Here is a 23,633-nt window from a genome sequence, read left to right as displayed (position 1 = left end):
TTAGGAGGAGGATGATAATCCACACCCCTTTTTGGTTTCTACACGACATCGTATTGGAACGCTAAATCGCTTGGCGGTACGTCTTTGCCGGTAGGGTGGTAACTAGCCACGGCCGAACCCTCCCACCAGCCAGACCTGGACCAATTAAGAAAATCTCAATCGGCCCAGCCGGGGATCGAATCCAGGACCTCCGTCTTGTAAATCCACCGCACATAGCACATACCACTGCGCCACGGAGGTCGTCAAACCTATTGTAGTTTGTAGGCATGTAGGAATATATCTATAAACTAGCAGCAGTCAGCGATTTCGTCCGCGAAAAGGTTAGTGTACACATAACAATCCGCTTCTACTGGTCGTGATGTGATGTCCTCTAGAAATTAGAAACGTGTTATCTACAATGATGTTATAAATGCTAGTGAGCTGAATATAGGTTGATGATAATGTTCATGATGGTGATGCCTCATGCCCTTCGGAACACAGCAATGCTGCTTACCTACAGACCTACAAGCATGGCAGTAGTAGATACTTCCCCAGACTAACAGAAACTGTCACAAAAAGCCCTACTATCACAGAATACATATACGCACCCACTTTGAAAAATATAGCAGTTTAATTTGAATAATTCGTTCGACATTTTTGCGAAGCACCTTAAGCGCGAGCGAGGTCGTGAGGTCGACAACTAACGCTGCCACTGAGTTGAATAACATTCTAAAGGTTTTAATTAATAGTAGATATGCTAAGTCAGCAATCACCTTGATAAATAAAGCATTCAAATAGACCGAATCTGTAATTAACAAAAAAATAAATTGTACGAACGGAAATAAAAAATTCGCTATAAGCGTTAGATTTATTTTAGGCGGGCTATAGACCTTCAGTTTTAACTGTACTCTGCACTTAAACAGTTTTTTTTTAATTCGATTAGATAAAACTGTACAGTTAAAACTGAAAGTCTGTAGACAGCATTAGCGTTTTATAAGTTCTGTGACTGTACGATAGGCCACTTCTCCTCCCTATAGATTATTTTACAGTAAAGAGATCGGTTTCAACATCGACAGGTCATGGATTGGATTCTATTCCCGTCCACTGGACTACTGTGGCCCTCACTCCTAACGCAGCCTTATAAATTTATTATAAAATATGGCTAAAACTCACGCCATGCAACGTCGGAGTATGACCGACTAGTTTCGAATACATAAGGGGCCCTTAGTCATGAGCTGGTTCTTGTTTCGTGGCACGATCCAAACGACACGCACGATAGTTTAAATTCTAAAATAACACAGTCTTTTCCGACTAATTGGAGGTTAACAGGAATATTGGTCAATTATTCTTTAAGAACAAAAAACTTCTTTATTAAAAAAAAAACATTGCTCCATTTTTGGATATAGATCAACATTTTTATAGAATAGTATGTGACGCGGCAAAGGTATTTTGCCTTATACTAGTACATCTTGGGGTATGACAAATAGAATAGATGTTGGCCGATTCTCAGACCTACCTGTTTCGGAGAAATTTTGTAACAAATACCGTGACACGGGAATTTTATAAACAAACAACATGACGAGCTAAGTCGACTATATTACATGCCAATTCAGTAAAGGTAATCAATCCTATGCTAGGAATTAAGTTATGAATGGAGGTTTGTTTATACCGCTTCCGGTTTCTAATACACGTGTTTAATTATAATTAATTACATACTTTGAATAGACTTTGTTGATAAAAAAATAGTCAAATACTTAGGTGTAATATACTATTAGTAACGTATGAACAGATCTAGCTAGGGTTACCAGGATTAATCAGATTAACCGGACATTTAAGAAAGCTTGATTATTTGACACTTATTGATTATGTTGTTATATTTAAACAATAATAAAATCTTCGAACAGTGCGTGTTGCCTGTGATGGTTCCGAGACTTGGTCGCTAACTATGGGCCTCATAAGAAGGCTCAGAATTACACAGCGGGCGATGGACGAGCAATGTTATGAGTGTCTCTACGTGATCGAACCAGAAATGAGGAGAGCCGCAGAAGAACTAAAGTCACCGACATAGCTCAACGAGTTGCGAAGCAGAAGCGGCAAGCCGATGGACGTTGGGGTCCTAAAGTGCTGGAATGGCGACCCCGCACCAGGTGGACTGACGACATCAAGCGAGTCGCAGGGATTCGCTGGATGCAGGCTCAGTATCGTGATGTTTGGAAGTCCCTACAAAAGGCCTATGTCCTGCAGTGGACGTCCGTCGGCTGATATGATAATGATGATGAATATTAAAATATTTAGATGTGTAAAACTGGACCGTTGAATATTTACAGTAAAATATTATATTTTTTTATTTTAGCACTTTTTCATCATTGAAATGTACCTACCTAACAAAATTCAAAGGGGCCTAATCACCACCTAATTTTATGAGACGCCTATTTTTACACACAGACATCCAAAAAGCCTAATTAAGTCTGCAGTTATGGGAATGCCTTATATATTTACGTTTCACCTAACAAACTTTTTACCTTTTTAGGAAACTTGCGTTAAACGTATTTTTTTATTCTATAACATATTTCACATCACCTAAAGTCACTGGTGCATACGATATACATATAAAGCACCTCTGTAATATATAAAATTAGGTCAATGTAAAATTATTATAAACAGTATGAGTTACATTGTAATTTACTATATTTATTATAATTATCTTTGCAATGTTATCAATAAATTAAAATGGACTAACAATGGAACATCAATCAATTGAGTATTTCCGCGATATATGAGTTTCCAATTAGAATTTTTACTAAAAAGATTTTTTTAACACAAAAAAAATTTAATACACAAAATTTTTGTAAATTAATCTATACTAATATATAAAGAGGTGCTGCTTAAAACTAGAAATAAATTGGACTATATAGATTCCTTAGGAATAAAAAAATATTGGTAGCTTTGTTTAATAAGAATGGAATCAATAAATTCGCTGTTTGGCAACACTATGTTTACTGACATTATCACAAATTTCTGTCATTATTGAGCAACCAATCAATATTGATAGTTTTATTAGATTAATGAAATCTTATTGGAAATTCGGATAATTAACAGATGAATTTACGTCAACATAGATCAGCTTTCGCTTCGTCAAAAAGATATAGATATACATACTTATAAAGCTGCAGAGTTTGTTTGTTTGATTGAACGCGCTAATCTCAGGAACTACTTACTAGTCCGATTTGAAAAATTCTTTCAGTGATAGATAGCCATTTATTGAGGAAGTGTGTAGGCTTATTATCCCCGTACTCCTACGGGAACGAGAACCACGCGGATGAAAAAGCGCGGCGTCAGCTAGTTAATAATATTTAAGGAGGTCGGGCACTTTTAATCTCCAAATATTCGTTGTCTAAAAAGTAATGGGATGGTATGTACTATTGATTATAAAGCCTGGTAACCCTACGTGTACAATGTACACATAATTAGTATCTACTCAGTATAATTATCGCAAGTATATTATTAGGTGTACTTATTGCAAAATCTTTTTCATATCTTTCATACATTAAATCGTAGTGTTATTTTTTTAATTATATTAATTATATTATTGTTATGAAGACATTGTAAGGTCAATTTATTTTAATAGATAATAAAGTTTTACCTAGATTTTGTTAACCTCGTAGTCAAAGTTTATTGCATAATATAAATATTAAACTCTTGAATACCTAACTAATAAACTAATGATCAAGATCACAGAATATTATAAAATTCAATCAAGAAATATCCAGGGCCCTGACCCTGGTGCAGAGACATTGGAATCAAAATTACGAATTTGTGACGTCACAGTTTTATACATACGAGTATTAAACTTATAAAAAAAATCAATGGAAAGTTAGCCCTTGACTGCGATCTCACTTGATGTTGGATAAAGAGCCTCAATAGCTCAACAGTAAGAGCGGTCCAACTCATCACCGAGGGGTGGTGGTTCGATCCTCGTCCCGTCGGTCTATTGTCGTACCCACTCCTAATACAGTTTTTCCCGACTAGTTGGAGGGGAATGTGAATATTGGTCATATTTAAAAGATATGGCAAATATAATTTTTTTTAAAAAAGAGGCCCAAGTTTATTCTACACCTACTTACGGAATAACTATTGCTATATTGGCGGTAGGGTGGTAACTAGCCACGGTCGATGCCTACCAAAGACCAGACATAAATTCTGTGTGATTTTTGTGATTGTTCGTGTAATTCATCTTTTTATGTTATGTAATTTAACAAAAAAATCATAAATTGAGCTGCGAATCGCAGGAACTATTGAAAACCACTGCATTATACCCACAGAAGCCACAGGATATAAAGCACTTAAAGTTCGGCCGCTCAGAGATAGCGTTTCTGACAGATCGTAATCGAATGGGGAAAATACATTCAATTACAATTGTCTCATCACTACAAAAACAAATAGTTGGCATAACCCAAAGCGTAGTTCAACCACCGTGTTCACCAGTTCGAAGTTACATCGCCCTTTCGATCACGACCTGTCATAAACGCAATCCCTGAGCGGCCGAACTTTAAGCTAGAAAACCAACGGCACTTGAGAGGTCGTCTAAGTTTTTTATGATAATGTAAGTTGTATTTAAATAATAACTACTCAGTAGAAACTTTCTACATAATTATTTAGGTTTACATTTACATTTATTTAGGAATGGCAGCCGTAGAATAGAGTTGGCCGGGTATAGAATTCTATTTACTGACCTTAGACTAATAACTTATAGACCCGCTACACCTAACACCTAATTTTTCACTCCAAACGTAAGCCGCTTCTGTGACTGTGAGCGTAAGAGCTAAGCTAATTACAGTCGCACTTAATGGGGCACATAAAACGGCTTACGAATCCTGCGACTACACACTATCTATGTATTAAATATCTATGTTACAGACATATTTTTAAAGACAGACAGACAGATTTACATTCGCATTATACCTATTAAATACTATGGATTCTCACAGATTACGTCTGCTTGATTGAATTATTTTATTTATTTATTTATTGAAGCGTTTTCAACATGGTTTTGGCAAGAAATTCGCTAAAATCAAGTTGAAATAAAAACCCAATGAAATGATTCAGTAATTTTTGGCCAAGACTACTGTAAAGTACTACTTTTACTTGAAAATAATTAAATCTTTCATCACAAAGTAAAGTAAACCATGTCATATTTGTTAATCCGAAAGTCGATACTAAATGAGGTAAAAACTTTTTCATTTAATAAACACCTAGGTGTAAATTATATGCACCTTAGCTAATTATAATTATAAATAATAGAAATTCTAGGTAAGTGGCACAATCATTTTTGATTTAATATATAGGTAACCTCAGACCAATAACCATGAGACTTGCCTTGTTAGACGTTACTCCTAATAAAGTATATGATCACGATCTAATTCTAACATATTGTGTAGACAAACGTTTTAAGGAATCTATGTTTCACTGTGTTAAATTACACGTGTGTGTATATGTACATATATATATTGGTATTAAATATTTTTTATGTGTGAGTTTACATCGTCTCTATCAAAAAACGACAGACAATTTTGAGTGCGATACAAGTCCATAGGTAATTGGTCTGAGGTAGGTACCTATAATACGAGAGACGGAATCAAAAGGGTTCCGCAAAGAATCTTAGAATAGGATCCCGCTTTACCCTTTGGGCACGGAAAACCAAAAAACATTTATTATTCTCGTGAGCTAAATTCAAATTTAATTCGTTTGCGTCAAAAATTATAAATTTTAATTTTGACGTGCGCAAAGAAACCTGTAGGTAGATACCTACTTCCTACGTCGATACAAGTATCTAACGTTATTTTTCCTCGATTACGACAGAATTAGGCCCAATCAAGCTTTTTCCTAGAATTTCGTAGAATAAGTAAGTATACCCGGATTTGTAGGTCTCGTGGATTCAAAAAATAATTGACACTGTTTTATTAAAAAAAATTGATTGAGAGGTGTTTTTTTTGGAAAACAGGCAAAGTTAAAATGCGTTCATTTCAATATTAGGTTTACTTTACAAGCACTTTTGAAACGTCAAATTACGTCCTGATTTAATGGTGATAATAATATTGACAATATTATTGACAATAGTATTGACAATAGTATTGACAATATTATTGGCAATATTATTGAAACCCTCATAATCGCCAGGACACGCGCGGTACTTATTACGAGATAACGCAGCACGCCTCACGAGCTGACGCATAATGCGTCTGCAGCTGCAACTTTGCAGTAATTTCGACAGTAACAACGATAGTAATACGAATTATCTACCCTTGATAACCAATTAGACAAATAAATCTACTACTAGTAAACTAAAATCATATTGAACCTAAATAATTATGATAGAATTTCTAAAAAAAAAAACTCGAAAATTACTTTCTACATACTTATTTAAAAAAGTTATAGGTAAATAAATATTATTAGAATGGCAATGTTATGTATTTACTTCCTTGTTCAGATTTTGCAGTAGCATAAAAATGCATATTTTTAAAGAGTTAGTAATTTAATTATTGTTAAATCAATAATATACGTACTCTCAATAAAAACAAAAACGGAAAACATCGAAAGGGTTCGATTCTCGCCCGCTGGACTATCGTTGTATGTACCCACTATAATTTACTACTTACTTATTGTATTTAAATTAAGCACCTCATTATTTCGGTCTTATAAATATCGTTATAAACAAAACAAATTGAAATAGAGCATTAGATTCCTTACCTTTCGAACTACAAATCACTATCACAAACAAAAATATGCACCAAATCTAATCAAGAAAACGATGCACAATTTTTGTTCTTGACGCACTTTTTCCGCACGAATCGAAACTAAACTTTCAAAATTCGAACCGCACGGCAAAAAAGCGCGGCGTCACTCGACTATGTTCTAAATTCGAATGCGCACAGCCAACGCTCACACGCGCAGTGGCAAACTGATTGCTGAACGACACTTGGGAACAACCACTACCATCGGGCTCCCACCCTCGGTCGAGTTGGAACTCGTTTGTAAATTCTTATCATTCCTATACATACCATGTGAGACAAAATATAGATAATGTTTTGTATTTATTATTGTTTTGCAAAACGAAAATGTGTGTACAAAACACCGCAACGAAAATTGTTTTGAATTACATTACGAAATTCTACTTAAACGGGGACATCTTCACTATGCCTCATATAATGGTAGGACTTACGAACTGGAACAAAATGTTTGCAAGGGGATCTATCCCGGACTGCAGCCTACCGCTTCCATGTTGCCTTTCGCCTACTGCGCCTACTAAACTGGCTCCCTAGCCAAGTGACCCGTTGATTCTCTTTCTACGATCGCTAACGCTTCGAAAACTAGATTGATGTATGGAAATGACATTTGCTATCGACAGGTCACGTGATCAAGATCTGTCATTCCCATACATATTTACATATCTTTTGAATATGACCAATATTCTCATTCCCCTCCAACTACTCGGAAAATATATTAGAAGTGGGTACGACAATAGCTAGCGGGCGGGTATCGAACCCCCACTCGGTGAGTGAGGAATCCGGTCCCTTTACCACTGATCTATTGAGGCTTTATGCTACATAGGAGTCTACATCTCTATCTAAAACGACAGAGGCCAGCCCCCCTAGCCAAGTGGCACGTCGATTCTCTTTCTACAATCGCTAACGCTTCGAAAACTAGAAAGATGTATGGGAATGACAGATCTTGATCACGTGACCTGTCGATAGTAAATGTCATTCCCATACATCTTTCTAGTTTTCGAAGCTTTAACGATCGTAGAAAGAGAATCGACGTGCCACTTTGCTAGGGGGGCTGGCCTGCACTGGGTCTGTATATTAATATTATAAAGAAGTAAAGTTTGTGGTATTTTAGGAGGTAGGTAATCACTGAATCTACTGAACCGATGTTGAAATTTCTTACAACTAGAAAGCCACGGTATTTTCCGAGTGTATAATATAAATTTTACGGGAAGTAAGCTAATATATATAAACTAAATAAATGATGATTCCATCAATTTTGTAAATAATATATACTATACATGAAATTCCGAATCTGCACTCTTTACATTGTGCAAGGCGCATATTATCATTATCATTGCATTTATCTTATCTATACGATGTAGGTATACGCAGGGCCGGCCCGTTCATACGGCGAACGGAGCAGTCGCTCCAGGCGCCAAATCCTAGAGAGCGCCTAAATGATAATCCTAGTCAACCGTAGACGGTACTGCGCCTGATTTTCAATTGGTCAACCCAGAGTATGGTCGAGATCTTCGCGTTTTATTCTTACATTACACTCATAATTTGATATAGGTATCAGCATATTATTAGAAGCAAACAGGAGAGGCGCCATATTTGGATCTCGCTCCATTTTAAAATTTACTTCTGGCCGGCGCTGGGTATACGAGGTTGTTTATCTATGAGTGGATTATGTCATTCGGAAATTAATCATTCATCGATTTTCATCTTTCTACATTTAGATCGATTGTGATCGATTTAATTGTTGAATTTAATTATAGTCATATTTTAATCAACATAAACATAATTTACAGTAAGTAATAAAATAATATTAAAACTACCTACTTTTATATTACTGACTACCTTTAAACTAACTAGGTATCTACATATTATTATAAAAAGGCAAACTATAAACTCAAGTAAAAACAAAATAAACATAGTATCTAATTTAAAATTAAAACTAAAAATTCAACCGACTTCCAACTCAAAAATTAACCTAAACTAAAAAGCAAGAAATAACTTCTTACCTATATGCTACCTTCTGATCAGTTTGAAGGCGGTGCCAAGCCAGTGATGTTTTAATTCAAGCCGTTTAAATTACAACGTTTCTGTGGTTTCTTCAGAAACGGCTTTAATTAAACATGACATTGGATTGGCACCGCCTTCAAACTGATCAGAAGGTAGCATATAGGTAAGAAGTTATTTCTTGCTTTTTAGTTTAGGTTAATTTTTGAGTTGGAAGTCGGTTGAATTTTTTTTATTAAAATTTTTTATTTTTTCATTTTTAGTGTTAGCTCTAAAACGTTATTTTCTTATGATAAGTACCTAAGTCAATTTTATAAATACTGCCTTAACTCATACACAAAATTTCAAAAAAAAACATACATACAGCCGAACGTAGAACCTCCTCCTTTTTGGAAGTCGGTTAAAAACTTAGGCGTCATTTTTAGAGCTACAGTTTTAAAAATTTGCTGATAAATCATAAAAAGTAAAAGAAATATAACGTGATTCAAGAACTTTAAAAATTCAACCCCTAATGTGGTGAAATAGGGGTTGAAAGTTTACATTGACTTCCACGCGGACGAAGTCGCGGGTGTTTGCTAGTAGTACATATTTCTCTCAATCAATCAAATTATGACTTCGCACGCCATCAAACTGATGATCAGTTTGAAGGCGGTGCTAACCCAGTGATAAATAATTACTCACGATATAACTAAGGAATAATCTTGGTGTATAAAATTCAAAACAATATTCAACATCAAGGGCCAGTAATTGTTTGTTTTTGCGAACATTTAACATGCTTATAACATCATTTTAGATTACCTGGCAGATATATTTTATTTTAGTACTCATTTAACATTATTTAAATTAACGTTCATTAACATTATTTCGTTTCGCTCATAGTTTCAATCATATACAAAAATACATAATTACCCTGCAGTACTTTTCTCCCATATAAAAAGCGCCGTAAAAAGTTAGGTAGGTAGGTCTTCTCCTCTAAAATCTATTCGCGCAAGTGTGAAATCTTGAGAACATTTTTATATAATATCGATCTCAGCTGGCCTATTCACTAATTTAGTCTTTATTATCAACTGAGAAATGTAATCTATAGATTGGCAAATTCGATGGCCATGGTCCGCGCTGACCGGGAGGGGGGTAGCGATGCCCCGTGCGCACGATTTCACACCCGCGTAGTCCTTTCCCCCAGTCGCCCGCATATCATGGGAGTGTCAAATAACGAGCTTGCCACGCTATACCTATGTATGATATCCACGCAGGGTAGTCAGTATTCACCGAATGTCATTTGTTACATAGAATCTCAATTTCGTATGTCAACTAACATACGTCAAAGTTAGTGAATTAGCCTACTTGTGTGCTGAGTAGAATAACGTGCCTCTTGTTCGAATGACATCATTTATTGTTGTGACACTTCCAGTCACTATCACTATCGCACTCAACATTGGTCACTGTCCAGTCTGCATATCAGAACAGACGACCTCGTGATCATTTTTATTTCAGATCAAGGAACGTCTGTTTTGTATACGAGTAGGTACCTACCTACTACCAGTACATTTGCTATCGGTAGAATTACCGAAACTAACGACAGTTATACCTATCTGACTGACATAAACAAATTGTTTTATCAGCCATTAATTAGCCAGCCAAATTTGACATTAGCGAAGCATAGTGTACTGGAGATCGATTCTTGTTCTTTATACTCGTCGATGTAATATTGGCCTATAAATCGTAATACAATTTGAACTTTATCCAACTTTATAAACGAGCGATGTCCCATCGCTGTAACTATACAGAATGCAGGGGCTGTCTTGGTATAACCAAAAGCCATTAAAGAAATGAAATGAAAATGTATTTATTGGTTTACCAAGTTACCAAAACTGCAAACGTAAAAAATAATATACGTATTGCCGGCGTACGACTGTAGAAAACCGTACCCTATAACTAAATTGTCAATAACATTGGCAATATCAATAACTAGCGGACTCCAGCGACTTCGTCCGTCCTTAAGGTCATAGCTCATTAGACCCACCCGGGACCCCATCCGCACCGCCTCGTTGCTAGGCGTCCACTTGTCGTCAAAGTGGACGCCGCGTTGTCCACCAGTGAACCTCGCGTGGTCAACGAATTTTAGAATAGTCTACCAGCGTTTGGCCTAAGGGCCACTGTGAAAGTTTTGCGATTTGGTTACTAAAAAAAAAAAAAAAAAATTTAAAAAGTTTTATTTGAGCAGTTTAAAAAGTACATAAAAACTAAACTAAACTTTAACATTTTTTTAAATTATTATTTTATATCGACTAATATACACTATTCTATACACCGAGCCGTGATAGCCCAGTGGATATGACCTCTGCTCCGATTCCGGAGGGTGTGAGTTCGAATCCGGTCCGGGGCATGCACCTCCAACTTTTCAGTTGTGTGCACTATAAGAAATTAATTATCACGTGTCTCAATCGGTGAAGGAAAACATCGTGAGGAAACCTACATACCAGAGAATTATCTTAATTCTCTGCGTGTGTGAAGTCTTCCAATCCGCATTGGGCCAGCGTGGTGGACTATTGGCCTAACCCCTCTCATTCTGAATGGAGACTCGAGCTCAGCAGTGAGCCGAATATGGGTTGATGACGACGATACACCGAAAGCAATCATCAAATCTTCTTCATAAACCAAGTTCCAGGCTTGAATTAGTTGGACGACATTGAAGTATCGCTGCCCTTTTAGTTTATCTTTCATCATTGAGCTGGGTCAAATAAAAATTAAATTTAATCAAACAATTGTATTTTTCATTTAATCCAGTTAATAAATTAGTTTCTAGCTTTACCTATTCGTAAATGAAAAAAATGCTCATTGTTAATGACTAATAAGATATCAAGCTTCATTTTTTGTACATCTTACAGCACATTTAATAGCAATTATTTTCAATTAACAAATGATGCAAACGCGAACAAAAGAAAATATAACAGTAGTCTTTGTTTTATGCAAATTATTTGATATGCAAACCAGCAACACAGTAATAGTCTAAGAGCCGGTGAGCCCCAGACCTTCGTCATTATAAAAGCCGCAAGTTTGTCAGCTCAAGCTCCTACAGTGGCGTAGCGTGCCTCGTAGGGGCCCTGTATCATAATTAGTTGGGGGCCCAAAATAAGGGTAAAGATTTCTCAAAAAGAAGAAAAAATTATCGCTTAAATAAATATGACTGAGCAATAAAAGATGTTTCCATTTTACGAACTTTTGGGCGCACGCTTAACTTAACCAGGGACAAAAAGAGATTGTGGATTGCTTACATTTTACAATTTTTTGCTTTCACACGTAAGGGGCCTCTGTAGGCCGGGGGCCCTGTACCATTGATACGGCTGATACTGAGCTCCTACCATAGTTAAGTACCGTAGCCAACTATGGAGTTTGGGCCGTGGTTACTTTGGGAGGTAGCAGGTTTCAAGGATTACCTCAAACGTCTATAAAGTGTAATTTATATATAATTATATTTTTTTCGGTATAATATGAGAAATTCCCAGTGGATATGACCTCTGCCTCCGATTTGGTTTCGAATCCGGTCTGGGCGGTCTGGGGCATGAACCTCCAACTTTTCAGTAGAGTGCATTTTAAGAAATTAAATATCATGTGTCTCAAACGGACTAAGGCCTAACCTCTCTCATTCTAAGAGGAGACTTGAGCTCAGCAGCGAGCCGAATATGGGTTGATAATGATGAATTTAAATCCCCACTCACTCATGGCAACCCTTCGCTAGAGTTCAAGTTTTATCTTAAATACTGTTTCGAAGGGTTGCCGCGAAGCTAAGTGACTTTTGACTGGAGATAAAATTTCTCACATTATGACGAGGAAAATATAAAAAAATACACTTTATACTTACAGATTGAGAGTCTGGGTCCTTGAAACCCGTTACCTCCCAAAGTAACAACGGTCCAAACTCCATAATTGGTCACCGTACTTACCTATAGTACGAGCATGAGCTGACAAACTTTTAGCTTTTATTATATGACGAAGTTCTAGTTGTCGCTGGCTCTCCGTCTACAATAGACAGAACAAGATAAATTATACTACTGCCTACGCATTAGAAAAATAGAAACAAAGCGATATAATTTCCACATGGGTACAATACATAATTGACGCATTTGCAATACGTTGCCTCTTTATGGAATAAATATATTAATTTACATTCCTGGAATAATGCAAAATATAGTATTTAACAATTATATTATGTTACACAGATACTTACGTAACTTCAACTACTCAACTCATTTAATATGAATATTACATCCGCAGGATTAGAAAAGTGCAAAAAGCTTTTAGGTCTTTCAAAATATGTACTCGTATTTACGTGCTATATATACCCGCGACTTCGTCCACGTAAAAAACAGATATAGATAGTATACTATAGCACTTTTCCCTATTTCTATTTCGCCAAATTAGTTCAGTATTCAAGACGTGAAGGAGTATCTAACATACAGACTTCCACAAAAACGTTCGCCTCTATAAGGGTGAGTTGTCAGTCGCGTAATTTCGGTCGCTTAATTTCTGTTTCATTCGGTTTCATACAAAAGTAAATAAATAAATAAATATGCTTAAACAATACACATCACTATCTAGCCCCAAAGTAAGCATACAGAGGTAGCTTGTGTTATGGGTACGAAGATAGTTGATATTATAATATTCATATACATTTATATACTACTTATACAACCGAAGGTTGCCTGGAAGAAATCGCTACTTAGCGATAAGGCCGCCTTTTGTATGCTGATCTCTTCCTAATTTGTTTTTTATTTCACTTGTTTTTGTCTTTGTGGTGTGCAAATAAAGTATATTTATCTTATTTATTTATCTTTATATAATGTATAAATACACACAGACACTGGAAAAAAACCCATGCTCATCACACAAATATTTTCCAGTTGTGGGAATCGAACCCACGGCCGAGGATGCAGAAAGCAGGGTGTCTGCCCACTGCGCCACGCGGCCGTCAGAAGTGAGTTGCGTTCCGACTTACACGCGAATTTCTGCAACCGAAATTACGCAACTGACAACTAACAAAATTACGTTCGTTTGGCCGCACCCTAATATTTGTGCTTATAGTTGTATAAAACAATCCCTATCCAAATCCGATCCGATTCTGATCCAAAGTGACCTGGATTGGACATGTCTTACGCCGGTCATCTGGTGTTGCATAGGGGGTCCTTCCAGATGTATCGTAAGACGTAGTAAAATAAAATAAAAATCGTTTATTTCAGTTCCTAAAATGACATAAATACATGCTAATTTGGAACCTTCTTTTTGGAGTAGAATAATCTACCCCTCCGAAGTATCTAGAAGACTCCGTTCATAGTGTAGTACATAGTGAAATAACAGATTTTAAATGAACATTACTACATTAATGTGTAATATGTAATAGTTCGAAGCGCCAATGGCGTACTAGAAAGCGCAGTCACCCCCCGTGAAATTTTAAATAGAAATAGATTTTATTCTGGATTAACACATCATAGGCTACTTTCATCCCGGAAAATCCATGGTTCCCGTGGCATTTGTAAAAAACTGAATCCCACGCGAAGTCGCGGTCGTCCGCTAGTTTTATAAAGTACTGGACATACAGACACACATATTAGGACCTCTATTATAATGCGAATTTTATAGTGGCTGGTTTCCCATACTTAGCTGTGACACTCCGAAAATAGGCACCTGTTAAACGTGTTCTGTTATATTGGTTGATGAAATAAAACTAGTTGACGTCCGGACATACGATAAAATATATAAACGACTATAAAATTTTATAAATATCTATTCCTATTCTGATAAATTTCCATTTATCAATAAACTTAGTTGCAAACTGAGAATAAAGATCCAAGCTCATATATGTATAACAGACTAGCTGCCGCCGCGCGGTTTCCACCGCGTGGTTCCCGTTCCCGTAGAAATACGGGGATAATATATAGCCTATAGCCTTCCTCGATAAATGAGCTATCTAACACTGAAATAATTTTTCAAATCGGACCAGTAGTTCCTGAGATTAGCGAGTCCAATCAAACAAACAAACTCTTCAGCTTTATAATATTAAGTAGAGATATTATTAGCACAAATGTTGCATGGTGCAGGTAACAGTTGCCTGTATGACATTCATAATACGTACCTACTACTATCGTGAATCGCGGCAAACTTTCAAAAGTGAAACAAACTGTCACCCGCACCATGCTACAGTGCCAGCGTGTAAGCTATAAGCGGATGAAATTGTCTCTTTTGCTAGTCTGACTGGTGGCTTCGGCCGTGGCTAGTTATCACCCTACCGGCAAAGACGTACCTACCGCTAAGCGATTTAGCGTTCCGGTACGATGTCGTGTAGAAACTGAAAGGGGTGTGGATTTCATCCTACTTCTAACAAGTTAGCCCGCTTTCATCTGTGATCGAATCATCACTAACCATCAGGTGAGATTTTCAAGTCAAGGGTAACTTGTAGAAAATAAATAACTATATAAATATTTTAACTAAGGTACAATCTATAATGAATCAGCAGGCATTGTTCATCAATCATCAACTGGACTATGTACGGTGACACATATTTCACAGAAATACATAATATAAAAATAATTATTAGCAGTTCGTTGTAAAATAGATCTAGTGCTTCTAACTTTAATGCTCAAGTTAGCTTACATAGTCAATTAACTATTGGGGCTAACATAATTTTTATGGTTCCGCACTTCTAAAGGAAAAAACGAAAAAATGCGTCAAGGTATCTTTATACACGGGGGGCCCATATCATTGATACGGCGGTAGTTACGCCCCTGAGCCGTATAATGAGAAGCCATAGACAAAACACTAAGTAGAAGTAGGCAATAGAGATATGAGACAAGCCTTTGTTTCGACATCACTGTGCCATACAGGTAAGTCTTCAAATGCATAATATTCAATACAGTCATGAGATTAATAACAAGAATGTTATAAATATTAAGTACCTACCAGAGTGGCTAAGATTCGTTATTGTAATATTTTTTTGGCAGTTTTGTTATTTGACAGGCCCATCAAATGGCCCACCCAATGATTAGAGGAAAACCATCGACTGAAAACAGATCAACACTTGGCAGAGACACGTGCACGAACAAAGTCCATCAACCTGAAGCATTTGATCTGTTTGTGTTTGTGTTTCATGTCTATAAAATGTACAGATAAAATCTTTGTATCATTTTTATCGCTCGTTTTATTAAAAAATATTAAAAAATTGTATGTTATTAACATACAATTTTTTATCATATCATTATCACACTAATAGCGAATCTATTAAAATAAACACAAGAAACTTAAAAACAAGCGATTTTTAAATATGTATCACTCCGAAACTACTGGGTGAATTCAATTCAAACTTGACACGATTTGAGTTCTTTTTTTTTTAATTCTCTACAAGTTAGCCTTAGACTACAATCTCACCTGATCTAAGATGAAATCGGGCCAACTTGTTAGGAGTAGGTCGAAAATCAACAACCCTCTCTGTTTCTACACGACATCGTACCGGAACGCTAAATCGCTTGGCGGTACGTCTTTGCCGGTAGGGTAACAAACCACGGCCGCAGCCTCCCACCAGCCAGACCTGGACCAATTAATAAAACCTCAATCATAATACGAAGAAGGTCACATAACCTATATACCTTCTATTGCTAAAATAAATAAAAAAACACAGCGCCTAGTCTATTGTATATTCATAACCATTAGATATCCCTGTCTGTGTCAAGTTACCACCTCAACGGCAAAGACATATACCTAGCGTTCCGGTACGACGCTGAGTAAAAACCAGTCAAGGGAATCTAGTAAATATACTCGATAGTCACTCTTCAACTTTTGGCGCTACCAACATTTAAAACTTTAAAAATACCGCTTCGCAGGACATTCAGGGCCATCCGGACGTTCAGTGTTCCGGAGTATAAATATCTTAAGGCTTTCGTTTTAAACAGTATCCGTTTTGGTATTTTCCGTTAAACGAGATCGTGATGCAGTGCGAAACAAGTTCACGGCGAGTGAAAAATAAATCCAAGTCATGGCCTTCATTAGTCAATTTGGAGAATGGATCATTATTTGTCTAGGAGTCGGAAAATTCCATAATCAAAGTTTAGTACAGTTAAACGGTTCAGGATGTAATTGTTAATTGTTATATGCGCTATTGGCCTGCCATGATTAGACCTTCGTTTATTATGCGCGGTGGATATACATGACGGAGGTCCTGGGTTCGATCCCCGGCTGGGCTGATTGAGGTTTTCTTAATTGGTCCAAGTCCGGCTTACTTCGGTCGTGGCTAGTTACCACCCTACCAAAAAGACGTACCGCCAAGCGATCTACCGGAACGGTACGATGTCGTGTAAAGGGGAATTTTCATCCCAACAACACAAGTTAGCCCGCTTCCACCTTAGACTGCAGCATCACTTACCACCAGATGAGAGGTAGTCAGGGGCTAACTGCTCCTACTGTGGGAGGTAGCAGATGGAAGAGGGTCCAGTAATGTTTTTCTCGACGTAATTAGAAAAATCATACCCCCAGTCGTCAGTCAAACTCGACAGCCTGCATTGAAGCAGCGTGATGGGTTAAGCTAAGTGGCACTAACATGCGGTCAACGAGATGATCTCGAGGAGACAAATAGACAAAATACAACCAATGGCGGTGTAACCGAAAATACCGCTACTCGTATTTCATTGCGTTAGGCCGAAAACTAAATAGATGGGACTGGGACAACTCCGGCGCCATTGGACGATATTTTGTCTATTTCTCTTCACTTACATGTTAGGCACAGCTCAATGTGGGGCCATGATGATGAAGAATATTATCTACCTATAAGCATTCTGTGATACGATCGGTATAGGCAGATATAGGTTAGGTTTATTGTTTTAGTCTGCACACAATATAATTAAGCGTCTGCATGGCTGTTCCCGACATCGTTACCAATGATTGCTCTAAAAAAGGTTTCGAACAATAAAATATAAGAACTTTATTTGTTATTTTTTCTGTTCACCAACGTAACATGAGCAATTATCATAAATCTGTGAGTTGGAAACAAAGAAAATGTTATCAAGTCACAGAACTGGTTCGCATTAAAAATTTAAATCAATTCCGGATCACGTAATTGGATACATAGTGAAAAATTGAGAAAAAAATCGCTTGTGTACTGACGCAATTTAATGTATTTCCTACTAAAACTTACCTGCTTCCTGAATACTTTTATGAATTTACAAGTAGGACCATTTCAATAACTTATCTACTACGACGTATAATTTGCTTACGAGATTACCGTCATGTGGTATTTAGAATCAACCGTTATACCTGGTTCATTATCATTTCGGTCTATACTACTGAAACGCTATGAAAGCTCTCGCTAGACTGTATCTCACACATTGCAGTATACAAGTAGGTAAACCATTTTAGAGACGGCACGTATTGTAAGGAGCTTCCTCACTCTGGAGCTTCCTCACCGGTTGCTGGGGCCAATCCTGTATTTGTATACGCCAGCGCCAGCGACTTCGTCCGCCCTTAGATCCCTTTAATCCAGCCCTTACAGTAATATCGCTGTTAAAATGGAGTAACTTCTTACGTTTTCCCAACATTTCTTTTCACTGCTCTGCTCCTATTGATGAAAAGTATACTATAACCTGCCCAGGAGTATGAAGAATAATTGTACCAAGTTTTGTTAAAATCCGTCGTGTAGTCTTTGTTTCTATAACGAACATAGAGACAGACAGACAAAAATTTTACTGATTGCATTCTTGGCATCGGTATCGATAACTAATCACCCCCTGATAGTTATTTTGGATATATATTTCATGTAAGTACAGAATTGACCTCTCTACAGATTTATTATAAGTAGGTACCTATACATATAGATTTTAAATTCATTGTTTCAAATTTAAAAGTGTACCTATCTAAATAAATAAATGATATATGATGTTGATGGACGATGGTATTTTTGTTATTATGTCTATAAAAAATCCTAATCAAATTGTTCATAAAATAAAAAAAGAAGCTTTGAAGTCGATTTTGCTAGGAAACATTAAATAGATATCAGTAGGTATTTATCATTTATCCTTGGAACCTTATATGTTCGTTTTATTTCACTTATTAACATGCAACTTTTTATTTTAACGACATATTTTACACTTAATAACGAGTTTAAAGAATATTAATATTAACACCGAGTTTAACTGTCGTTATAAACAAAGAGATTGCATGTAAAGGACGTAGGTAATAGCTCAAGCCATGTGCTAGGACTTATTGAATTTGCTAATTTTATAGTTATCTTGCTAGCGCTAAAAATCATAACTTTTATAACACTTAACAGAAATAGTTACACGCGTTCAACAAAGTAATTAAGAATGGTCTAAGCGTATGTTATGCCCAGATCTTTGTCTTTTTAAGAAAGTTCAAAAAGAGATGGTCCAAAATTGTATTGAGCCCAGGATCAGTTATTGTACCGTGGCCTCAGACCAATTATTGTATAGGACCTGCCTCGCTAGACGTTACTTTTCTGTCAAAGTATATGATCAACGATCTAATGCGATTATAAAAACTGTCTCTATAGAATCGATGTTAAATAGTTGTAATCGTGTTCGTCGGTTAATGAGCTCCGTAAAAATACCTTTTTGTGTAAAAAACGGACAAAAACTTCTAGTTTAGTATAAGATATATACCAAATCTACGCTAGTTTTCCTCAGAAAATGACAGACAATTTTGTTCGTGACTATGAGTGCGATACAGGTCCTTCTATAATTGGTCTGAGACCGTGGCGGAAATAAAAGAAAATATTTTTGATTACACAATTCTCTCCAAAGAAATGCTACAATAATAATTATGGGTAATAATGGCGGATTGATGACGTTTTCAACGCAGTAGTTGATTTGACGTTTGCTGTCAATTGTCATGTCATAGTTGCTACAAAGGCGCCATCTTGGTATAACTCAAAAACTTGGTTTTAAATTTTATTTATTTCTTTTTATTTAGTTAGATTTATTTACTTATTTAGATTTTAATAAAATCCTTGTATTTTTAAAATATTAATGATACGGGGTACAAGAGTGAACCTGAAATGGGCCATCTCCTTTGTAAGCAAAATCTGCTATTAATATCATAGGTAACTATAGTTTGGAACATAATTATTGCTTTGGAAGTTAACTACTCCAGAGGGTCAAACTATCAAGGTATAAACTATAAAGCGTACAGTACCTAAAAGTTTTATTTTTTTTTTATTTTGGAGGCCTAATCTCCGTAGTCACACCTACTTATCTATCGTAGGTATTGTCTGTGAAGCATGCTGACAAACTTTCAAGTTTTACAAAAAGACGAAGATCTACCCATTGCAGGCTCCGTTGCAAGTACTAGGATATCGTAAGTGATCGTAAATTAATATAAATCTCAATGTCAATTTATACTTTATAGAAAACTGCGGCGAAATTTAAAATAGGCGCTGTGAGGGGCACGCTCAGTCTAGATACAGAGTTTATTTTATTTAGATCGGATAGTTTGTGGTGTTGTAGGCAGTAATCTCTGGATCTAATAAAACGGTTTTGAAAATACTTTTACCACTAGAAAGCCACGTTATTTGTGAGTTTCATAGGCTATATTTTATCCTCATGTTTTCACAGAAACGGGAACTACTCGAGTGAAACCGCGGAACGTAGGCTAGTGCATTCAATAATTAGTTACATAGTAAAAAGATAAAAGCAACCTAGCCGGCAATTCAATTCAATCTAGATAAACTCGTCTTGTTTACAATCAACGATGCATAATGTATGTGTTGCTTCGATGACTTTCCTCATGTATAAAAATGAGTCTAGTTCATATGCGAAAAACCCATGATCGATTAACGCGGCATGATGACTTTAAACAGGTAATTCTACCTATACATATACCTAAATAACTAGGAAGAGAGATTCCGTAATTATTATGTCCTTAGTTCTAAGTCACTCCAGTAGATACTGATTGACATACCATAGCGTAGCGTCAGTTAGCAAATATGTTCATCATTCATTATCAACCCTTATTAGGCTCACTCCTGAACTCGAGTCTCCTCTCAGAATGAGAGGGGTCAGGCCAATAGTCGCCCACGCTGGCCCAATGCGAATGGGCAGATTTCTTACAGGTAGAGAGTTACATAAATTCTCAGGTATACAGGTATGTTAAATTTTTCTTAAAATGTACACAACTGAAAAGTTGGAGGTGCATGCCCCGGACCGGATTTGAACCTACACCCTCCGGAATCGGAGGCAGAGGTCATATCCACTGTTCTTAATCAGGCTATCACGGTTCTTAATCAGGTTCAGCAAATATGTACAATACATTAAAACGAACAGGTCTTCGATGTTTTCTAATCAAGATTAAGTCGACATTGGCGACGTTGGTAGGAGGCGGCAAAATTAACTTTGAGTTAAAGAGAACTTTAAAAAAATCTTTCAACCATATATTTAAGAGCCGGTACAAGTGATGCTTTCAATTTATTCTGAACTAGCTGACCCTACCCTACCCTTACCCTAAATTATAAACATCATTTTATTATCATCTCCATTCGTATACTTTTACAAGGGGGTAGGTATAGCCAGGTTCTAGGGGCCGACGTATTGACCGATGGGCATTCCCCTTTCAATGGTAAACATACTTGAAACAAAGGCTAAATACCACTGCGCTATAGAGGTCAAAGCATATAGGGCACCTCATACCTACTACCCGTATGAACAAATAAAAAACGGAAACAAACAATTAAACTGTAAAGCAATTTGGAAATAATTATCATTTCATTTCCACGTACCTATAAGCGACAATGACAGGTGAATTTCGCATTTAAAATTCTTTCTCCAAAACTGTGCCTAAGGTCAAGTTCCTTAGTACCTTTTGACAGTTGGAACTTTTCCTGAGACAACTTCATAACCTAGTAATTGTAAATGTTCAACGCTTTATATCGTACCTACTTATAATTCTTACTTATCTATATGTAGTTACTTTAAACTATCTTTGTTGTGGGCTCTTCTCGGACCAAGGCGCGTTCGGAACCCGGAAGTAAAGACTTCATCATCATCATATCAGCCAATGGACGTCTACTGCAGGGCATAGGCCTTTTGTAGAGACTTCCAAACATCACGATACTGAGCCACCTGCATCCAGCGAATCCGTGCGACTCGCTTGATGTCGTCAGTCCACGTGGTGGGGGGTTGACCAACACTTCGTTTTCTAGTGCGGGGTCGCCAGCACTGGAAACTTTCCAGGTGCTGGAGTAAAGATTTACCAGCATTAAATTAAATCATGACATAACTTGACGTTGCAAATGTGCTTGTAAACTAAGCCTTAATTAAATTCGAATTTCTTGGATTCATAAATATAGGTTATACCAGAGGATATCTTCCATATTAACTAACTTTCCCGTCCCCGTAGGAATACAGGGATAATATATAGCCTATAGCCTTCCTCGAAGAATGGGCTATCTATCACAGAAAGAATTTTTCAAATCGGACCAGTAGTTGCTAAGATTAGCGCGTTCAATCAAACAAACAAACTCTTCAGCTTTATAATATTAATATAGATTAATAGGTTCCGGTCCGCAGAGATCCAGGGGTAATAAACCCGCTTTTACATCATGTTTTTATTTAATACCTTGAGAGCTATCTTAATAAAAACAAACGAGAGTGGATATAAAATGAAGCGATTGCAGTGACGGATTCAGACTCGATTCATATAGGTACATAAAAGTAACTTAGCATAACGCAGATTGGTAAAACAGAAATGGTAAAACATTCAAGGAGGTTCATTGCGTTCCACGTTGACGAAGTCGCGGGCGTCCGCTAGTTGAAAAGAAACATAAAACCAAACGCGAATTTCATTCAAAAAAAATTATACATCAATGCATGCATACAGAACAAGTTATAAATATGTATTGAGCATTAATATCTGTTTTAATTGACATTTAAGTAAATGTCGATGTCACTACGTTTTTTTTTTTATTATTTATCGCCGTAATTAACGTCGTGAATTCAGGAAGTAAAGTTCGTTGTTATAAATTTAAAAGGTCAACAAACTTTATATTTTCTTGTTAGTGGGTCTACCTTATGTGGCATATGTATACGTATGTTCTAACAATAAAATCTAACCAATTAAGGTGATTTTTTTTTTCAGAAAGTGAGTTATTCTATTTCTTTTCTTTTAGGGTTCAAAACGTTGAGTACGAAATCGGAACCCTTATAGGATCGTTTCCGTCTATCACAGTAATCTAAATCTACTGCACCGATTAGGTTTTATAGATAAAATCTGCTATGTAGGGTACTTTTGTGGGGAAATATGAAACTGAAAAAAAAATGGCAAACTGCATCGTGTGACATACAATATAAAAAAAAACTTTCATTGTTCATAAATGAAAGAGTAATAAGATCTCTGATAATATTAATGTTAATGTAATTTTAAGATAAAAAGTTTCCATATTATTAAAGAAAAAATATACCTAAATTTTTAAAACATCTAAAAATTAGCTTTTTACATACAGATTAGAGGAAACGTTAAAGAATTCCATGATTTATATAAGCGGCTAAAGCTTTTGTTAGTCGTCTGATGCTTGTGCCCCAGTCAAAACCGTTTCCACTAGTCCTGATAAAAACCTAATCAACACTTAAAGAAATATTGAAAAAAACCATCTTAAAAATGTTTATGACAACTGAAACATTGAAAAATGAAATAGGTCAGAGTTTCATGCAATCCCATGGAAATGGTTTTTTACGCGCCAAAAGTGAAAAATAGTACATTTTTCACTAATCAGCTTTGTGCAAGCCAGTTCGAAATTTAAATTAAACCTTTGATAAGTTAGGTACGCCATGTAGCGGAACAGAAGATCGTTCCATTTTTAAATTACAATACAAATATGAT

At 36.3% G+C, this 23,633-nt stretch overlaps 1 protein-coding gene across 1 annotated transcript in view; it reads right to left on the bottom strand.

Annotated features, from left to right (window-relative positions):
* Nucleotides 1–6,942, bottom strand: part of LOC112044700 (ATP-binding cassette sub-family G member 1) — a 77,107-nt gene extending 70,165 nt beyond the window's left edge. Inside the window, exon 1 of the mRNA XM_024080622.2 lies at nucleotides 6,727–6,942. The gene's annotated coding sequence lies outside the window, so the exon portion shown is untranslated. The remainder of the gene's footprint in view (nucleotides 1–6,726) is intronic.
* Nucleotides 6,943–23,633: the final 16,691 nt, after the last annotated feature.

This window comes from Bicyclus anynana, chromosome 15 (genome assembly GCF_947172395.1).
Source record: "Bicyclus anynana chromosome 15, ilBicAnyn1.1, whole genome shotgun sequence".
In the NCBI taxonomy this organism is placed as follows: domain Eukaryota; kingdom Metazoa; phylum Arthropoda; class Insecta; order Lepidoptera; family Nymphalidae; genus Bicyclus; species Bicyclus anynana.
Note: the sequence above shows the minus strand (reverse complement) of the source record. Positions and strands in the feature narration are given on the sequence as shown.